The sequence below is a fragment of the Heptranchias perlo genome, chromosome 1 (assembly GCF_035084215.1).
Source record: "Heptranchias perlo isolate sHepPer1 chromosome 1, sHepPer1.hap1, whole genome shotgun sequence".
Classification (NCBI taxonomy): Eukaryota; Metazoa; Chordata; class Chondrichthyes; order Hexanchiformes; family Hexanchidae; genus Heptranchias; species Heptranchias perlo.
The window spans coordinates 92,105,013-92,120,719 of record NC_090325.1 but is presented as its reverse complement, the minus strand read 5'-3'; the positions used below and the strand labels follow the sequence as shown (position 1 = coordinate 92,120,719).

General features: G+C 43.8%; 1 long non-coding RNA gene across 1 annotated transcript in view; it reads right to left on the bottom strand.

Moving 5' to 3' along the window:
- Nucleotides 1–251: 251 nt before the first annotated feature.
- LOC137334514 (uncharacterized) overlaps nt 252–15,707 on the bottom strand; it is a 40,541-nt gene continuing 25,085 nt past the window's right edge. The window contains exon 3 of the long non-coding RNA XR_010966166.1: nt 252–368. This is a non-coding gene — a long non-coding RNA (uncharacterized lncRNA). The remainder of the gene's footprint in view (nt 369–15,707) is intronic.

Here is a 15,707-nt window from a genome sequence, read left to right as displayed (position 1 = left end):
CTGGAAATCGCAGCAGGTCTGGCCGCATCTGTGTATGGAGAACAAGCCAACTACGATTTGAGTCTGGATGACTCTGCGTCAGGTGGGGTTACACGTAGCGTGACATGAACCCAAGATCCTGGTTGGGTCGTCCTCATGGGTGCAGAACTTGGCTATCAATTTCTGCTCGACGATTTTGCGTTGTCGTGTGTCTCGAAGGCCGCCTTGGAGAACGCTTACCCGAAGATCGGAGGCTGAATGTCCTTGACTGCTGAAGTGTTCCCCGGCTGGGAGGGAACCCTCCTGTCTGGCGATGGTTGTGCGGTGTCCGTTCATCCGTTGTCGCAGTGTCTGCATGGTCTCGCCCATGTACCATGCTCCGGGGCATCCTTTCCTGCAACGTATGAGGTAGACAACGTTGGCCAAGTCACAGGAGTCGTCGATGACAACGAGCACCTCGCTAGGGCCATCCCCACACCTCCACTACTCGCCTTCAAACAGCCACCTAACCTCAAACAGACTATCGTTTGCAGCAAATTACCCAGCTTTCAGGAGAACAGCGTCCACGACACCACACAGCCCTGCCGCGGCTACCTCTGCAAGACAAGCCAGATCATCGACACAGATACCACCATCACATGAGACGACACCACCCACCAGGTACATGGTTCATACTCCTGTGACTTGGCCAACGTTGTCTACCTCATACGTTGCAGGAGCATGGTATATCGGCGAGACCATGCAGACACCGCGACAACGGATGAACGGACACCGCACAACAATTGCCAGACAGGAGGGTTCCCTCCCAGTCGGGGAACACTTCAGCAGTCAAGGACATTCAGCCTCCGATCATCGGGTAAGCGTTCTCCAAGGCGGCCCTCGAGACACATGACAACGCAAAATCATCGAGCAGAAATTGATAGCCAAGTTCCGCACCCATGAGGACGACCCAACCGGGATCCTGGGTTCATGTCACGCTACGTGTAACCCCACCTGACGTAGAGTCATCAAGACTCAAGTCGTAGTTGGCTTGTTCTCCATGCACAGATGCAGCCGGACCTGCTGCGATTTCCAGCAAAAAAAAGTTATCTGATTTTAATACAAACCCCAGCATCTGCTACATTTGACCCCTGGTGACCCCACCTCAGTATTCTTGGATGTAATGTTTCCCTGACTAACCTGTTTGAACACTCCTTGGATTGCTGTGATTATCTGTCTGCCGAGGTGTGATAAAGGGCAGTTAGAAAGATTATCTGTAATCAACAGGCATTGTTCTCTGACTATAAATGCTGTGCCTTTATGCAACTCCTCCTCACTTCACCTGATGAAGGAGCAAAGCTCCGAAAGTTTGTGATTTCAAATAAAGCTGTTGGACTATAACCTGGTGTTGTACGACTCCTTACATTTATTAATCTTGCCCTCTTCTGACCGCCAGGTTAATCACGTTGCGGCACCAATGACATAATTGGGCTGCAACTTTTACATTTAAGTTAAGCCCTTGCTTGACTGCAGCGGGAGCCTCGGTCAACTTCAAAGTCAGTGAAGATCAGATGTCGCCGGGCGGGAACGGTGCAGCTCCAGGTCAGCCAGTGGATTCTACCTGATCTTAATCCCTCCCTCACAGCATTCTCGCTGGGCAAGTGGGGTTAAAATCGACCCCACTGGATGGGTTGCAGATCCCTCTATTTTGGAAATCATCATTTCCACCATCCGCCCGACGAAGGAGGAAGCCTCCGAAAGCTTGTGGAATTTAATTTAAAATAAATTTGTTGGACTATAACTTGGTGTTGTAAAATTGTTTACAATTATTTTGGAAAAGGCTGCAGTAGAGTGACATTGGACAGCCATGTCATTCTGCTGTTGTTATTCAGTGAAAAATTAAATTAAAGTGCTGGGCATGCTGACCTATGTATCAGTAAATTGTCTGATACATAAGTGGGTACTACATTAACTGATACCGCAGATTGCTCTTACACTAGCCTTGAAGGAGGTGCAAGCAAAAAAAATAGCAATCGGAGTCCTCCAACTGGCATAGAACCAAGATTTGCATATTTAAGCAGCTTCCTGCCCGTTTCAGACTCGCCCATTTAAAGGTCCACCTAAAATTACATCAGGCGGGCCAAGGTGCTCCCCCCGCCCCGTGCCCCTGGCCCCCACCCTCTGATTTTCAATTGCCAGACGCCTGTTTATCAGGTGAGAAAGAAAGTTGAAAATCGGTCCCTATAAGTTTCAATACTAAAGCTGTATGTGTCTATGATAATGGCCCCATTGCTTTGGCTGAGGTAATATTACATATATTCATTAAGAAGTAATTATCCAGAAACTCAACATGGCATAAACTAATTTTTTCATGTTTCTCATTAATTCTGGCTCAACATAAATCTGTCTAGTGAGTGAATAATTTCAGTTCACAGTGCAGTATGATCACTTTAGCTCACATGAAGTCTGATCCCAGTATCTAATTCAGTATAATTCACAGTTACAGCATGGTCCCAGTGATTGATTCACTTCACAGTACAGTTTGATCCCAGTGAGTGATTCACTTCATAATACAGTTTGATCAATGTACTGTGCAACCACATGATTTTGTTCTTGCCATTGCTCTAAATGGGCATTCATTGATTGCTAACTGGTGAGACGTTATAGAACTGAACCCAGGTTTATTAAATGAAAATATAAAGGTTTGATCTACCTGAAAGAGGAATCCTAAAAATAGAGGGTGCTTCTTGTCTCCCGGCAGCCCTGATTTTCGGCATGAATGGGGCAGTAGTGCAACCAGAAGTTTTAAAAAATTTCCTGCGGAAATTGCACCCAAGGCCCACCAGACTTGATTTTTCAGTGAGTGACAAAACGGGAAGCCAGCATTCCTGCCCGAAACAGGCTTACTTAAATATTTAAATTGGGGTCCTACCCTGGTTGTAGGATCCCTAAGCAATTTTCAGGTACCAATGGGTGGAGCGTGTATTGGATGTACGGCAGCCTAACCAACAGCCATTAAACAGAACGTTGCAGGCCACTCCAAAAAACAGGACAGAAACCGTGGTGCCACTGATTTTTCTTGGGCTAGGAGGAGCACGAATGCTCCTCACATCCCCACAAAAATCTTCCCAACCACGAAGGCCGCTCAGAGGCTTCCCCTTTGTCACATTTAACTTCCAGCTTGTCTCTGTGGAGAAGCCGCTGTATTCCTCCCCTCCCCCCAATCGATGAGCTGCCTGTCAGCACTCATTGATTGCTGGCTGCTCCCCGATCCAATTCAAATAAGGCCTGACCATATAAATGGTTCAGGCCGCTTGTTCGTGGGATTAGGCAAATGGTGAAATCACCCTGCCCACTGCCCATCCTACAATTGAAATTGGTCCCAGAAATAATTGCCTTTATATTTTGTGCACTTTCAATTTCACAGTTAAGTATATTAAAAATAGGCCCCCAAATTTTTGCTGGGGGGTGGGAGGCTACTAACTCCAGCATAAGAACCCAAATGTGCCCACCTGCCAACTCTGACTGCTGATCCTGCCAAAGTTGTAGGGTCGGAGGGAAATCCCTTAATTATCAAGCCAATGGCGGGCAACAGCACCACTATGGGTGCACCTGTGGCATCTACCATTGCTGTAAAGCCAGAGAAGGTAGTTGGACCAGGCCAGGGTAGTGTTGGGTCCACACCCGAGGAAATAGATTGAGGGTGCCTCCAGCAACCCTCTTGTAAGGGGGCTATATTGATTTTTTTTAAAAAACAATTGTCCATTCTTCATGTGTAAGCCCAAAACTGTGGGGGCAGGATTTTCTGCATGAGTTATACCAGTTCACTGCAGCAGACATCAGCCACACCAGCACCTCACTGTTCGCCCCCTCCATTTCCGGGTTTTTCTGCCAGAAGTGATGGGCAGGCATATTCTAATAAAATGTGAATGATGGCAACATATCCAAGCAACTGCTGTTGCCAACTACATTATCAAATACCTTTTTGACATTTGGTGTGGGGCTGCCATTTCCCCCTTCCTCCCATTTTCAGACACATCACAACAGGCTTCCCATTGGAAATTCCCTTGTAACTTTACTCTTTGGAAGAAGAGGAGGGCCAACAGAGGGATGCCAGACTGGTCAGGCAGCACCAGTTTAACAGCTTACCCGAAAGATGGGAGTAAGTGCCAACCAACATACATCAATAGGAATGCCTATCCAAGGAGATTGCAGGTATCAACCATGCTCTGCTTATTAACTTCATACAAGAGCATTGTTTAGCAGTATCTTGCACTAGATAGGTAATGAAAATATTTCTGAAATATTATTACAAGCTAGATAAGGTTGACCTGTGTTCAAATACTGCAGCAGCATACCATTTTTCGACCTGCTTTTCCATTTACAGTTTACATTTCATCCTACTAAACCTGGTAATATATATTGTGCAGCCTTTGCTTCTCTCTGCAAATTTACATGTCAAGTTTGCCAGGTCAGGCAAGGTAAGAAGTGTTTCTTTCCCATCCTTGGGATGTGGATGTCACTGGCAAGGCTGGCATTTATTGCCCATCCCTAGTTACCCTAAGTTAGGTACAACTGAGTGGCTTGCTATGCCACTTCAGAAGGCAGTTAAGAGTCAACCACATTGGTGGTGGACTGGAGTCACATATAGGCCAGACTGGGTAATGACAATGTAAAATACATTGCATAAACAGAATTGAATATTGCACACTTGTAATGGTGACAAAGGCTGAGAACTGGGGGAGGGTAGAGACGAGGTCATCTCAACTCTGCAGACTGAATTAAGGTCTTTGAGGATCAGTGAGAAAACCGAGGGGGTACATCTACACTTGCTAAAATGATGCTAAACATAAATATACTTTTATTGTCCATCCAAAGCTTTGTTACGTGCATGACAGATTCGTCAAACTTGATCATTAAGGTGGTGCCAAGGATTCCTTCCGTAAAGTAGATTAGTAAAACAGTTGGGTTTTTACAACAATCCGATTGATTCATGGTCACTTTTTTTTTTACTGAGACCAGGTTTTTATTTCCAGATTTTATTTTAAACTGAATTCAAATTCTCAAACTGGTGGAATTTGAGTTCATGTTCTCTGGATTATCAGTTCAGGTCTCTGAATTACTAGTCCGGTAATATAACCACTACACAACCGTACTCAGATCAGCCATGTCTTCCAATAATGCACTGTAATAAACATGTTTGCCACTTACAATAATTTTTCTTTAACTGCATTGAAGTGCTTACTGTTAATGTCCAAGAGGTTCTGCAGGGGCTTTTACATCATGATATGTCACCTGCAAGTACTTCTTCACAGACATGCATGGGACCCCACAGAAAGCCTCAAATTATAAGTATTTGCTTATTTCTTGCACCTGTCATCACTCTGTTATAATCTGTCTGCTGACACCTGGGTTGGACTGCATCCAATGGATACCAGAAGAAATCTACACTGTCTGCATTCTACTTAAAGGCTAACACAGTCTATAATGCAAGGGGAAAATTGGCTACAAGTGGTGACACCCCCTGTCACCCCAACCTCAGGCCCCCCACTTTCTACAAGGAGGAAGCACTGCAAAAGGAGATGAAAACAGAGAAGTCAGAAGGCAGGTGTTACTGGTAAGTTCATTATGACATTCTGATCTCTTCTTTCTCATACTATAAGACCACATATAAGCTGTCAGCAAGCTACATCATAAACCCACATGTTTTTGTTTCTACTATAAGTTTCAGGTAAACTGTGCAATCCATTGTAACCTCTCTTCTTCTCCTCTTCACAATGTCACAATAAAAAGAAGCAGAGGAAAATAAAAGATCTGCTAGGCTCACTAGTTTGAACCTTGCCTGCACTACACTGCATAAGAACATAAGAAATAGGAGCAGGAGTAGGCCAATCGGCCCCTTGAGCCTGCTCCGCCATTCAATAAGATCGTGGCTGATCTGATCCTAACCTCAAATTTAAATTCATGTCCAATTTCCTGCCCGCTCCCCGTAACCCCTAATTCCCTTTACTTCTAGGAAACTGTCGATTTTCTGTTTTAAATTTATTTAATGATGTAGCTTCCACAGCTTCCTGTGGCAGCAAATTCCACAGACCTACTACCCTCTGAGTGAAGAAGTTTCTCCTCATCTCAGTTTTGAAAGAGCAGCCCCTTATTCTAAGATTATGCCCCCGAGTTCTAGTTTCACCCATCCTTGGGAACATCCTTACCGCATCCACCCGATCAAGCCCCTTCACAATCTTATATGTTTCAATAAGATCGCCTCTCATTCTTCTGAACTCCAATGAGTAGAGTCCCAATCTACTCAACCTCTCCTCATATGTCCGCCCCCTCATCCCCGGGATTAACCGAGTGAACCTTCTTTGTACTGCCTCGAGAGCAAGTATGTCTTTTCTTAAGTATGAAGACCAAAACTGTATGCAGTATTCCAGGTGCGGTCTCACCACTGCATATGCTGTCATTCACCCTCTCCTTGCCAAACACTAGCCCAGGGACATCCAGTCAAGGGGCGGTAGACAATGAACTAGAGGGAAGCATATGGAGTGATGCACAGAGTGCAAGTGGCTAGGTGAAGTTGGGGTGGAAATGGAGAAGATAGATGTTCTTGACTGAACGGTCAGGGATGTCAGCCTCAGGACCCAGATCTCATGGGTCCTGCTTTTAATAAGATACTTGTAGAGCTTCACGAGTACGTGCAGGCACTGGGAACAGTCTCCTAGAATGTACAGCAGATGGTAGAGCAAATGGAGAGCCCAAAGCCAGTATCTGCTGCACCATGATGGATGGCTTTGCATTACACAGGCTTCAGTGATAGAGTCAGAGTTATACAGCACGGATAGAGGCCCTTCGGCCCATCGTGTCCGCGCCGGCCATCAAGCCCAGTCTAATCTAATCTAATCCCATATCTGATTGTACTGATCTGTCAGCTTTCTTGCTGATCAGTGGCCATTCAGAACCAGTGCATGAAGGCACTCACATGGCAGAACCATGGCATGAAGGCACTCACATGATACTGCTGTCTTTCAGGGTAGCAGCATATGTGTGCCCTCTCTTAGATGCTTGCAAATGTGGCTTGAAAAAAGGTAGAGCCACGCTGTCCATACAACAGCACAAGAGATGCAGCCTGTAGCAGGTCCATGAGACGAGGGCCAAGTCAGCCCCAAGAGTCTTATATTGAGCAGTAATATCTGGTCTTATATTGAAAGGTAACGTCCAGTAGATGAAAGCATATTTGTGATGAGATGGGGAAGAAGAAGACAGGACTGTTCATGTAGTGAGCAGATGTAGTAGTCAAAAGAAGGTGTCAGATTGGAATTACTGTGTCTTGTAACCAGCAATGGGATGTCCTCTTCATTCTCTTCATGCTGCTGGTGCTGCTCATTTGCTTGATTTCTCCTACTGCCCTTGGCTGCCTTCCTCCTCTGTTAGGCACATTGTCAGCATACAGTACACCACCACTACGCTTGAGATCCTTGTTGGACTATATTAAACTGCAGCTCCAGACTGAACAGGCATCTGAAGTGTGCAGCTTACATTCCAAATAATGTTCTCTATTATTTCTCTGGTGGAAGAATGGACCTGGTTGTGCTCAGCTGGTGTCCTGACAGAATGCACAAGTGTTAGCAGCTGTGGCTGTGGGGGGTAGCCTTAATCTCCCAGGATTTATCAAGACACTTGCCTTTCTGGTTGAAAGAGTGATGTCACGTGGAATGCTTTAAAATGAAGTGACCAGTTGCTTGAATGATACAGTACAGCTGGTCACAAACAAGCTGGATACTAGGCAAGTGGAATCCTTTCCTGTTGACTTGGGATTGAGGAGAGGACACTTATGACTTCATGGTTACAATCTATGACTCCTTGCACTTTAGGGAATCCAGCCATTCAGTAAAAATGCAGTAACCCACTCTGCTACCAATCACCTCTGTAAAGACTTCTCCCCTACCCTCTCCTCCAAGTAGGGGGAAAAGGGTGGAATCATGTAATGCCAGATCTCCACCTCTGTGCTCTAGGATTTCCTTCAAGAAGCAGCATTCAATCGGCATTCAAATGAGGCGGGGGAGGGGCATAACTGCACCTACTGCTTCATTTTCTTGTCTGTAAACTGGGTGGCCACCCATTTGGAGCTGAGCCCAGACAAACTGGTTCTTAGACCTTGTACCCAGCCCCACTCAGATTGGAGGATCTGAGTAGGGACTAGGAACCAAATGTCAGAGCACGGCAGAAGGTTAGTAACCTCTTTATCAGCACCATTAAAAACAGAATCTGGGCTGGGGACTTCTAGCTACTGTCTTTAGACAGCGACCAGAGACTCTGCAGCCAACAGCCATTATTGCTACTGCAGGCATCTCAGTCTCTCTTCCCCACCTCCAGATGCAAAGTCCTGGCAGGAGTAGGCCTGCACCAGGGGAATGTCTGATTAATTTAAATGACCTGAATCCAGAGATCCAGGTGGAATCAGGTCATTTCAACCAGAGTGCACCCAAAGTACGCTCTGCCTGACTAGTGCACTTTTGGGAGAGGTACCAAAATCAGCCCAATATTTTGAGTAGTATATACTTAAAAATAATAGTACTTGGGGGGGAGAGGGACTCAATCTTGTTAATAATCTGTGCTGTTAATTGTATCCATGTGATTTATATCAATTAGTTAACTGTATTCAGGTGTGGCTCTCTACATCCTAGATCAGCTCTCATATATGGATAAGTGTGTGTAATGTGGAGCTCTGTGAATAAAGACTTGGAAGCAACTAAAAAAAATTAAAAATAAACTTTATATATACAATACAAACAAAAAATTTTAAAAATCAAAAACATCCATTCTTTGTATAACTTATGCTATTCAAAGTATTACATTGTGAGACGACCCTTCTCCAGGACCTCTAATAATTTCTTCGTACAAGTAAAACAATCGACAGTTGATGGCTTGAATCCACCCATTTAATTTTAGAGATTTCTTTTCTCTCCAGCTTTTGTTTCAAGCCATCAAGGTCATGTGCTGCCTTGCTCTTTCAGATAAATGTTAGAAATCTATAAGAACATAAGAAACAGGAGCAGGAGTAGGCCATCCGGCCCCACGAGCCTGCTCTGCCATGCAATGAGATCATGGCTGATCTTCTACCTCAACGCCATTTTCCTGCACCATCCCCATATCCCTTGATACCTTTAATATCTAGAAATCTATCGATCTCTGTTTTGAATGTACTCAATGACTGAGCCTCCACAGCCCTCTGGGGTAGAGAATTCCAAAGATTCACCACCCTCTGAGTGAAGAAATTTCTCCTCATCTCAGTCCTAAATGGCCTACCCCTTATTCTGAGACTGTGACCCCTGGTTCTAGGCTCCCCAGACAGGGGAAACATCCTCCTTGCATCTACTCTGTCCAGCCCTGTGAGAATTTTGTATGTTTCAATGAGATCACCTCTCATTCTTCTAAACTCTAGAGAATTCAGGCCTACTCTACTCAATCTCTCCTCATACGACAATCCCGCCATCCCAGGAATCAGACTGGTGAACCTTTGTTGCACTCCCTCTATGGCAAGTATATCCTTTCTTAGGTAGGGAGACCAAAATTGTACAAAAAACTCCAGGTGCAGTCTTACCAAGGCCCTATATAATTGCAGTAAGACATCTTTACTCCTGTACTCAAATCCTCTTGTGATAAAGGCCAACATACCATTTGCCTTCCTAATTGCTTGCTGCACCTGCATGTTAGCTTTCAGTGATGCATGTACAAGAACACCCAGGTCCCTTTGAACATCAATATTTCCCAATCTCCCCATTTAAAAAATACTCTGTATTTCTGTTTTTCCTACCAAAGTGGACAACTTCACATTTTTCCATGTTATATTCCATCTACCACGTTCTTGCCCACTCACTTAGCCTGTCTATATCCCCTTGAAGCCTCTTTGCATCCTCCTCACAACTCACATTCCCACCTACTTTTGTGTCATCAGCAAACTTAGAAATATTATATTTGGTCCCCTCATCCAAATCATTGATATAGATTATGAATAGCTGGGGCCCAAGCATTAATCCCTGCAGTACCCCACTAGTCACAGTCTGCCAACCTGAAAAAGACCCATTTATTCCTACTCTCTCTGTTTTCTGTCTGTTAACCAATTCTCAATCCATGCCAGTATATTACCCCCAATTCCATGTGCACTAACCTTGTTCACCAACCTCCTCTGTGGGACCTAATCGAAAGCCTTCTGAAAATCCAAATACACCACATCCACTGGTTCCCCCTTATTATTTTCTAAGTGTCCTGTTATCACATCCTTTATAATAGATTCTAGCATTTTCCCTACTACTGATGTCAGGCTAACAGGTCTGTAGTTCCCTGTTTTCTCTCTTCCCCCTTTCTTAAATAGTGGGGTTACATTTGCTACCCTCCAATCTGCAGGAACCATTCCAGAATCTATAGAATTATCACATCCACTATCTCTATAGCCATCTCTTACAAAACCCTGGGCTGTAGATCAAGTCCTTGGGATTTATTAACTTTCAGTCCCATTAATTTCTCTAGTACTATTTTTTTACTAATACTAATTTCCTTCAGTTCTTCATTCTCGCCAGTCCCTTGGTTCTCTAATATTTTTGTGTCTTCTTCCATGAAGACAGACACAAAGTATTTGTTTAATTTCTCTGCCATTTCCTTATTCCCCATTATAAATTAACCCATCTCTGTCTGTAAGGGACCCACATTTGCCTTCGCCAGTCTTTTCCTTTTTACATACCTACAGAAGCTTTTACAGTCCGTTTCTATGTTTCTCGCTAGTTTATTCTCACATTCTATTTTCCCTTTCTTTATCAATTTCTTGGTCCTCCTTTGCTAAAATTCTCCCAATCCTCAGGCTCACTGCTTTTTCTGGCAACTTTATAATATATAATAATATCTTTAATTTCTCTTGTTAGCCACAGTTGGACCACTTTTCCTGTTGGCTTTTTGTGCCTTAAAGGAATATATATTTGTGGAAAATTATGTATTAATTCCTTAAATGCTAGCCATTGCCTGTCTACCAGCATACATTTTAATGTAGTTTCCCAATCAACCATAGCCAACTTGCACCTCATACCTTCGTAGTTTCCTTTGTTTAGATTTAAGACCCTAGTTTCGGATTGAACTACATCACTTTCAAACTTAATGAAGAATTCCATCATATTATGGTCACTCTTCCCTAAGGGCTCCTTTATAACAAGATTATTAATTAGCCTTTCACATTGCACAATACTAGATCTAAAATAGCCTGTTCCTTAGTTGGTTCCTCAACATACTAATCTAGAAAACCATCTCGTATACATTCCAGGAATTCGTCCTCCATAGTATTAGTGCTAATTTGGTTTGCCCAACCAATATGTAGAATAAAGTCCCCCATGATTAATGTATTACCCTTGTTACATGCACTTCTAATTTCCTGCTTTATACCGTGCCCTACATTACCACTACTATTTGGTGGCCTATAAACAACTCCCACCAATGTTTTCTGCCCCTTGCTGTTTCTTAGCTCCACCCAAACTGATTCTACATCTTGATCTTCTGAGCCAAGATCATTTCTCACTATTGTACTGACCTCATCCTTTACTAACAGCGCTACCTTATCTCCATTTCCTTTTTGCCTGACCTTCCTAAATGTCGAATATTCTTGAACATTCAATTCCCAGTCTTGGTCACCCTGCAGCCACATCTCTAATGACAATTAGATCATACCCATTTACTCCTATATGTGCAGTCAATTAATATACCTTGTTGCAAATGCTGCGTGTTGCGAATAAGCTTAATTAATATGCATTTGAACTCTATTATTAACATGTATGGTAGCACATTGTAATGTTGTAGTTCCATTGTGCCTGTGCCAATACATAGTTAGTCTACTGCATCCCAACTGTCTTGGAAATTAATTTCATCAGTTGCCTGAAAGAAGCATCTAATCACTTGACACACCATTGTTCCAAAATCAGTGTCACATCTTAAATTAAATCAGTGAAGAATCTGCACAAAAGCAGTCAGTCAGTCAGGACTAGGAAGGAATGAAGGAAAAAAACTTGCATTTATATAGTGTCTTATCACATCCTCCACATGTCCCAAAGCACTTCACATCCAATGATTTTTTTTCTAATGTAGTAACTTATTGTGCAGGCAAACATAGTAACAAATTTACAGCAAGATTCCACAAACAGCAAATGAAATTAATCACCAATTAAACTGTTTTTAGCGTTGATAGTTGAGGGTGGAATGCTAGCCAGCATACCTGGACAGCTCATCCATCTTCAAAAAGTACCATGAGATATTTTGGGGGGAATTTTAGCCTCTTCCACGACAGGCCAGAGAGGGAGGGGTTAAATCGGCAAATATATGAAACCCGACCCAACCCACCACGAACGCGCATACTTCCGTTTTAACCGCGGCGGGTTTGGGGGCACCCGAGTAACCCGCTCAGAAGCGGGATTATACTATATTAATGAGGCTCCATTCCTCAGATTTTGTTAGCCATTTGAATTTAACGTTGACCGGCTGGGTTTCCCAGGGTTCAGAAAATCCAGCAGCTAAAGGGAGGCGGGAGCTGCCGGATCAAGCAAGTAATTGCTTTTTAGAGCACTGCTTATGGGCCAGGAGCAGCAGGAGTGCTTCCCCTCAGCCCCTCAAGCAAAACTTCTGCCACAATCGGCTGACCCCCCCCCACCCCCCCTCCCCCCCCCCCCCCCCCCCCCCGGCTGGCCAGCCTCTCAATCTGGCCAGCTGGCAGGCGAAAACGGTGTAAAAAAAGTATAATGAGGTCCTGCCGTTAAATTCGGCAGGACCTCTGTGTTCCCAGCATTTCCGGGTTCACCCCCACAAACACAAGCCTCTGCAACCTCCCGCCTCCCTGTAAATATCGGGGCTTTTATGTCTACTGAAAAGGCAGACAGGTCCTTAGTTTAGCATCTCATTGAAAAGACCACACTTCCAACAATACAGTATTCCCGCAGTACTGCATTGAAATGTCAGCCTAGGTTATAGTCCAGATTTTGCAATCCCAGTAAAAGAGGTTGTGCTGACCCAAAGCACAAATTTACCATCGTACTGAATTTTATGATTATAAATCCTGGCCCCTTTGACTCCACTACAGGCAAAGGCCCAGAGGCGCAAAGGCCCACTTGGCTGCGTATCACAAAATACGGTGAGGGAGCAGCACTTAAAGTGCAGCAAATTGCCATAAAAGGGATGTTTGTGATGGTGGTATCATAAAAGTGGACTAATTGTTCACAGTGGCACAGCAGAAACATGTCAGTCACACTGCTTCCTTTGATGATGAGAAAATGGGGGTCCTGTTGCAGCAGGTGCACCAAAGGTGTTTGGCCCTATTTGGGTCTGAAGGCCACTCTCCAGTAAAAGCTCTCAGGGTGAAATCCTGGTGGAACCAGATTCCACACCAAATCCTAGGCGTAAAAAAACGCCACCATTGCGCCCTCCCTGAATGCTCGAAATTCAGTCCATGATGTCTTCACCATCTCTGCTTCACTGTGAAAGTAATAACTCAGCTATGCCATCTCCTGTGGGCTAACCTATAGACAGCATTTAGAACTAGGGCAGCTCGTCTATGGTTCTGAAAGGCATTAAGCTTCTATGCAACAGAATCCTCCCAAATTACCACAAGGACATCTGCCAGATAAAACATTCTGTAGTTCATACCTTTATAAAGCAAGTGATTGACTCTTCTTTGGCAGAAGAAACATGTTATAATTTTCTCACTGGAAAGCAGACACTAACTGGAGATGGTACAAACTATTTTGGCTGATAGACTTCCCAAGAGTCCAGGACATAATAGATGGAACCCATATGACCATCAAGGCTCCACTCAAGCCTAACGGATATTAGAACAGGAAGAAATGCCACTTCATAAATGTTCAGGTGGTTTTTGAACACAAATTTTATTCCTACGTGTTAACATTTGTTATCCAGGGAGCAGCCATTATGTATTTATTATATGCTGCCAGTGTCTGAATTATTGGAAGATCCTAAAATAATGAATTGATGGCTGTTGCCCTGGTGCTACACTTTACATTCTTGACTGATGGCTCCAGTTAGATAGTACTAACACAGCAGCAGTGAAAATAAAATGAAGCCCACCCCACCACCTGAATTACTGCACAGCACACCATAGGGATGCTACAACAACAATTACTGTGTTTGGTCTGCTTGGGTGGGGTGTTGCTTTTCACACTAGGTCTCCAAAATCATCACAGTTTGTGGCATGCCGCAGAATTTTGTGAGGAGTGACAATGCAGCTGTAAGGAAATACAGGTTTAAAAGGTATTATGGGGAACCAGGCTTGAAAGGGTTATATAGTCAAAGCTTTAGCTGAAATTGTTGTCACCAAATAGACTGCTTTTGAATTAACTTACTGCAGCTACGGTATGCCTAACAGCCATGAGCATCCCGTTAATGCAAACTGGGGGGAGGGGGGGGGGTGCGGGAAGAATGCAATGGTATCTTCACTCCTTCCAGTAGAACTCCCGTTAGCTTCAAGGTCTACAGGATGATCCATCAACTGCAGGAACTGAGAAACACTGTGCTAAGAATAAGGAGAGATAAGGGGGTTACAACATATTGTCCCATCTGGACAAGTACGTGCTGTTTTGGGAAATACTTAATTGGATGTATTTTCGTGCAGTTCTGTTCTTTTGGGGTATAATTGGGGGAATTTGTTAGTGTTGAAGTGAAAGGAGCACGAAGTGGACACACCGGGTAATATAATTCTTGTTCTGTACTGTTAACTACTGCTTAGACACGTGCATGTGTTGATTTTCATGTGAAGTTAATAAAGTATCACCAGATCCAATTGAAGTTAAGTCGAATCTTTCAGACAAACGGGCAGGACTTGACATATAGTGATATTTGTTTTCTTTAAACGAGGTCATAGAGCTGACCTATTTGATCAGTATGTCAGTTTGGGAAGGAAACCTTAGGGGCATGCAGTTAACTTGCGTTACCTGCCAGTAGTTAACGTGTTCCATGATGGCCAACTCTATGGAGGTAGAGAAGACATTATTAAAGCAACTAGAGAAACAAGAGGAATTACTGTCTATGATAGGGAATGATGAGGAAAAAAGGTGTTAATTATGTCCAGAAACAAGTGGACAAGAAAAAGATTATAATGGAGAAGGGTAGACAATTGTTGGTCTATGCTGCTCATCTCTGTGCACATCAGGGCAACCAGCTAAGAGGCAACCTGCATAAGGAGCTTTGCCAAGTAAAACAGATGTTAGTACAAAAAGTTAATAGGTCACAGGACTTATCATTTATGTTACAACAACAGCATAATAATGGTGATACCGGGGCCGCACTCACAGTCGGGATACAAGGAACTAAGGAAGAAATCAGTAGGTTAGAAAAGGTGAATGGTGATTTGAGGTGAGAATTGGAGAACGCGAGGGGACCCCTTAGAGAGATAGTGGATAAACCAAACAGGGAGGCCGTCCATACTAAATGCAGACTTAAAGTCTACGAGTTGCAAGGTAAACCGGGATGCCAGTCCGCTATAGTGTCGGCCATCACTACAGGGAGTCCAGGGGATTCGTGTCAAAAGATGACAGAATGGAAGTTTGAAGTGAAAGAGAAATAGGAAAGAAATTATGCAGGAGGGTGAGGAGTTAAAATGAGTCCTTTCACAGCAGACAGAGGCTGTAAAGGAATGATGTAAAAATAAGATGCAAAGTATATCCAGGAGAACATGGTGGGGACGGTTATATTGGATAACCCACCAAAACTGG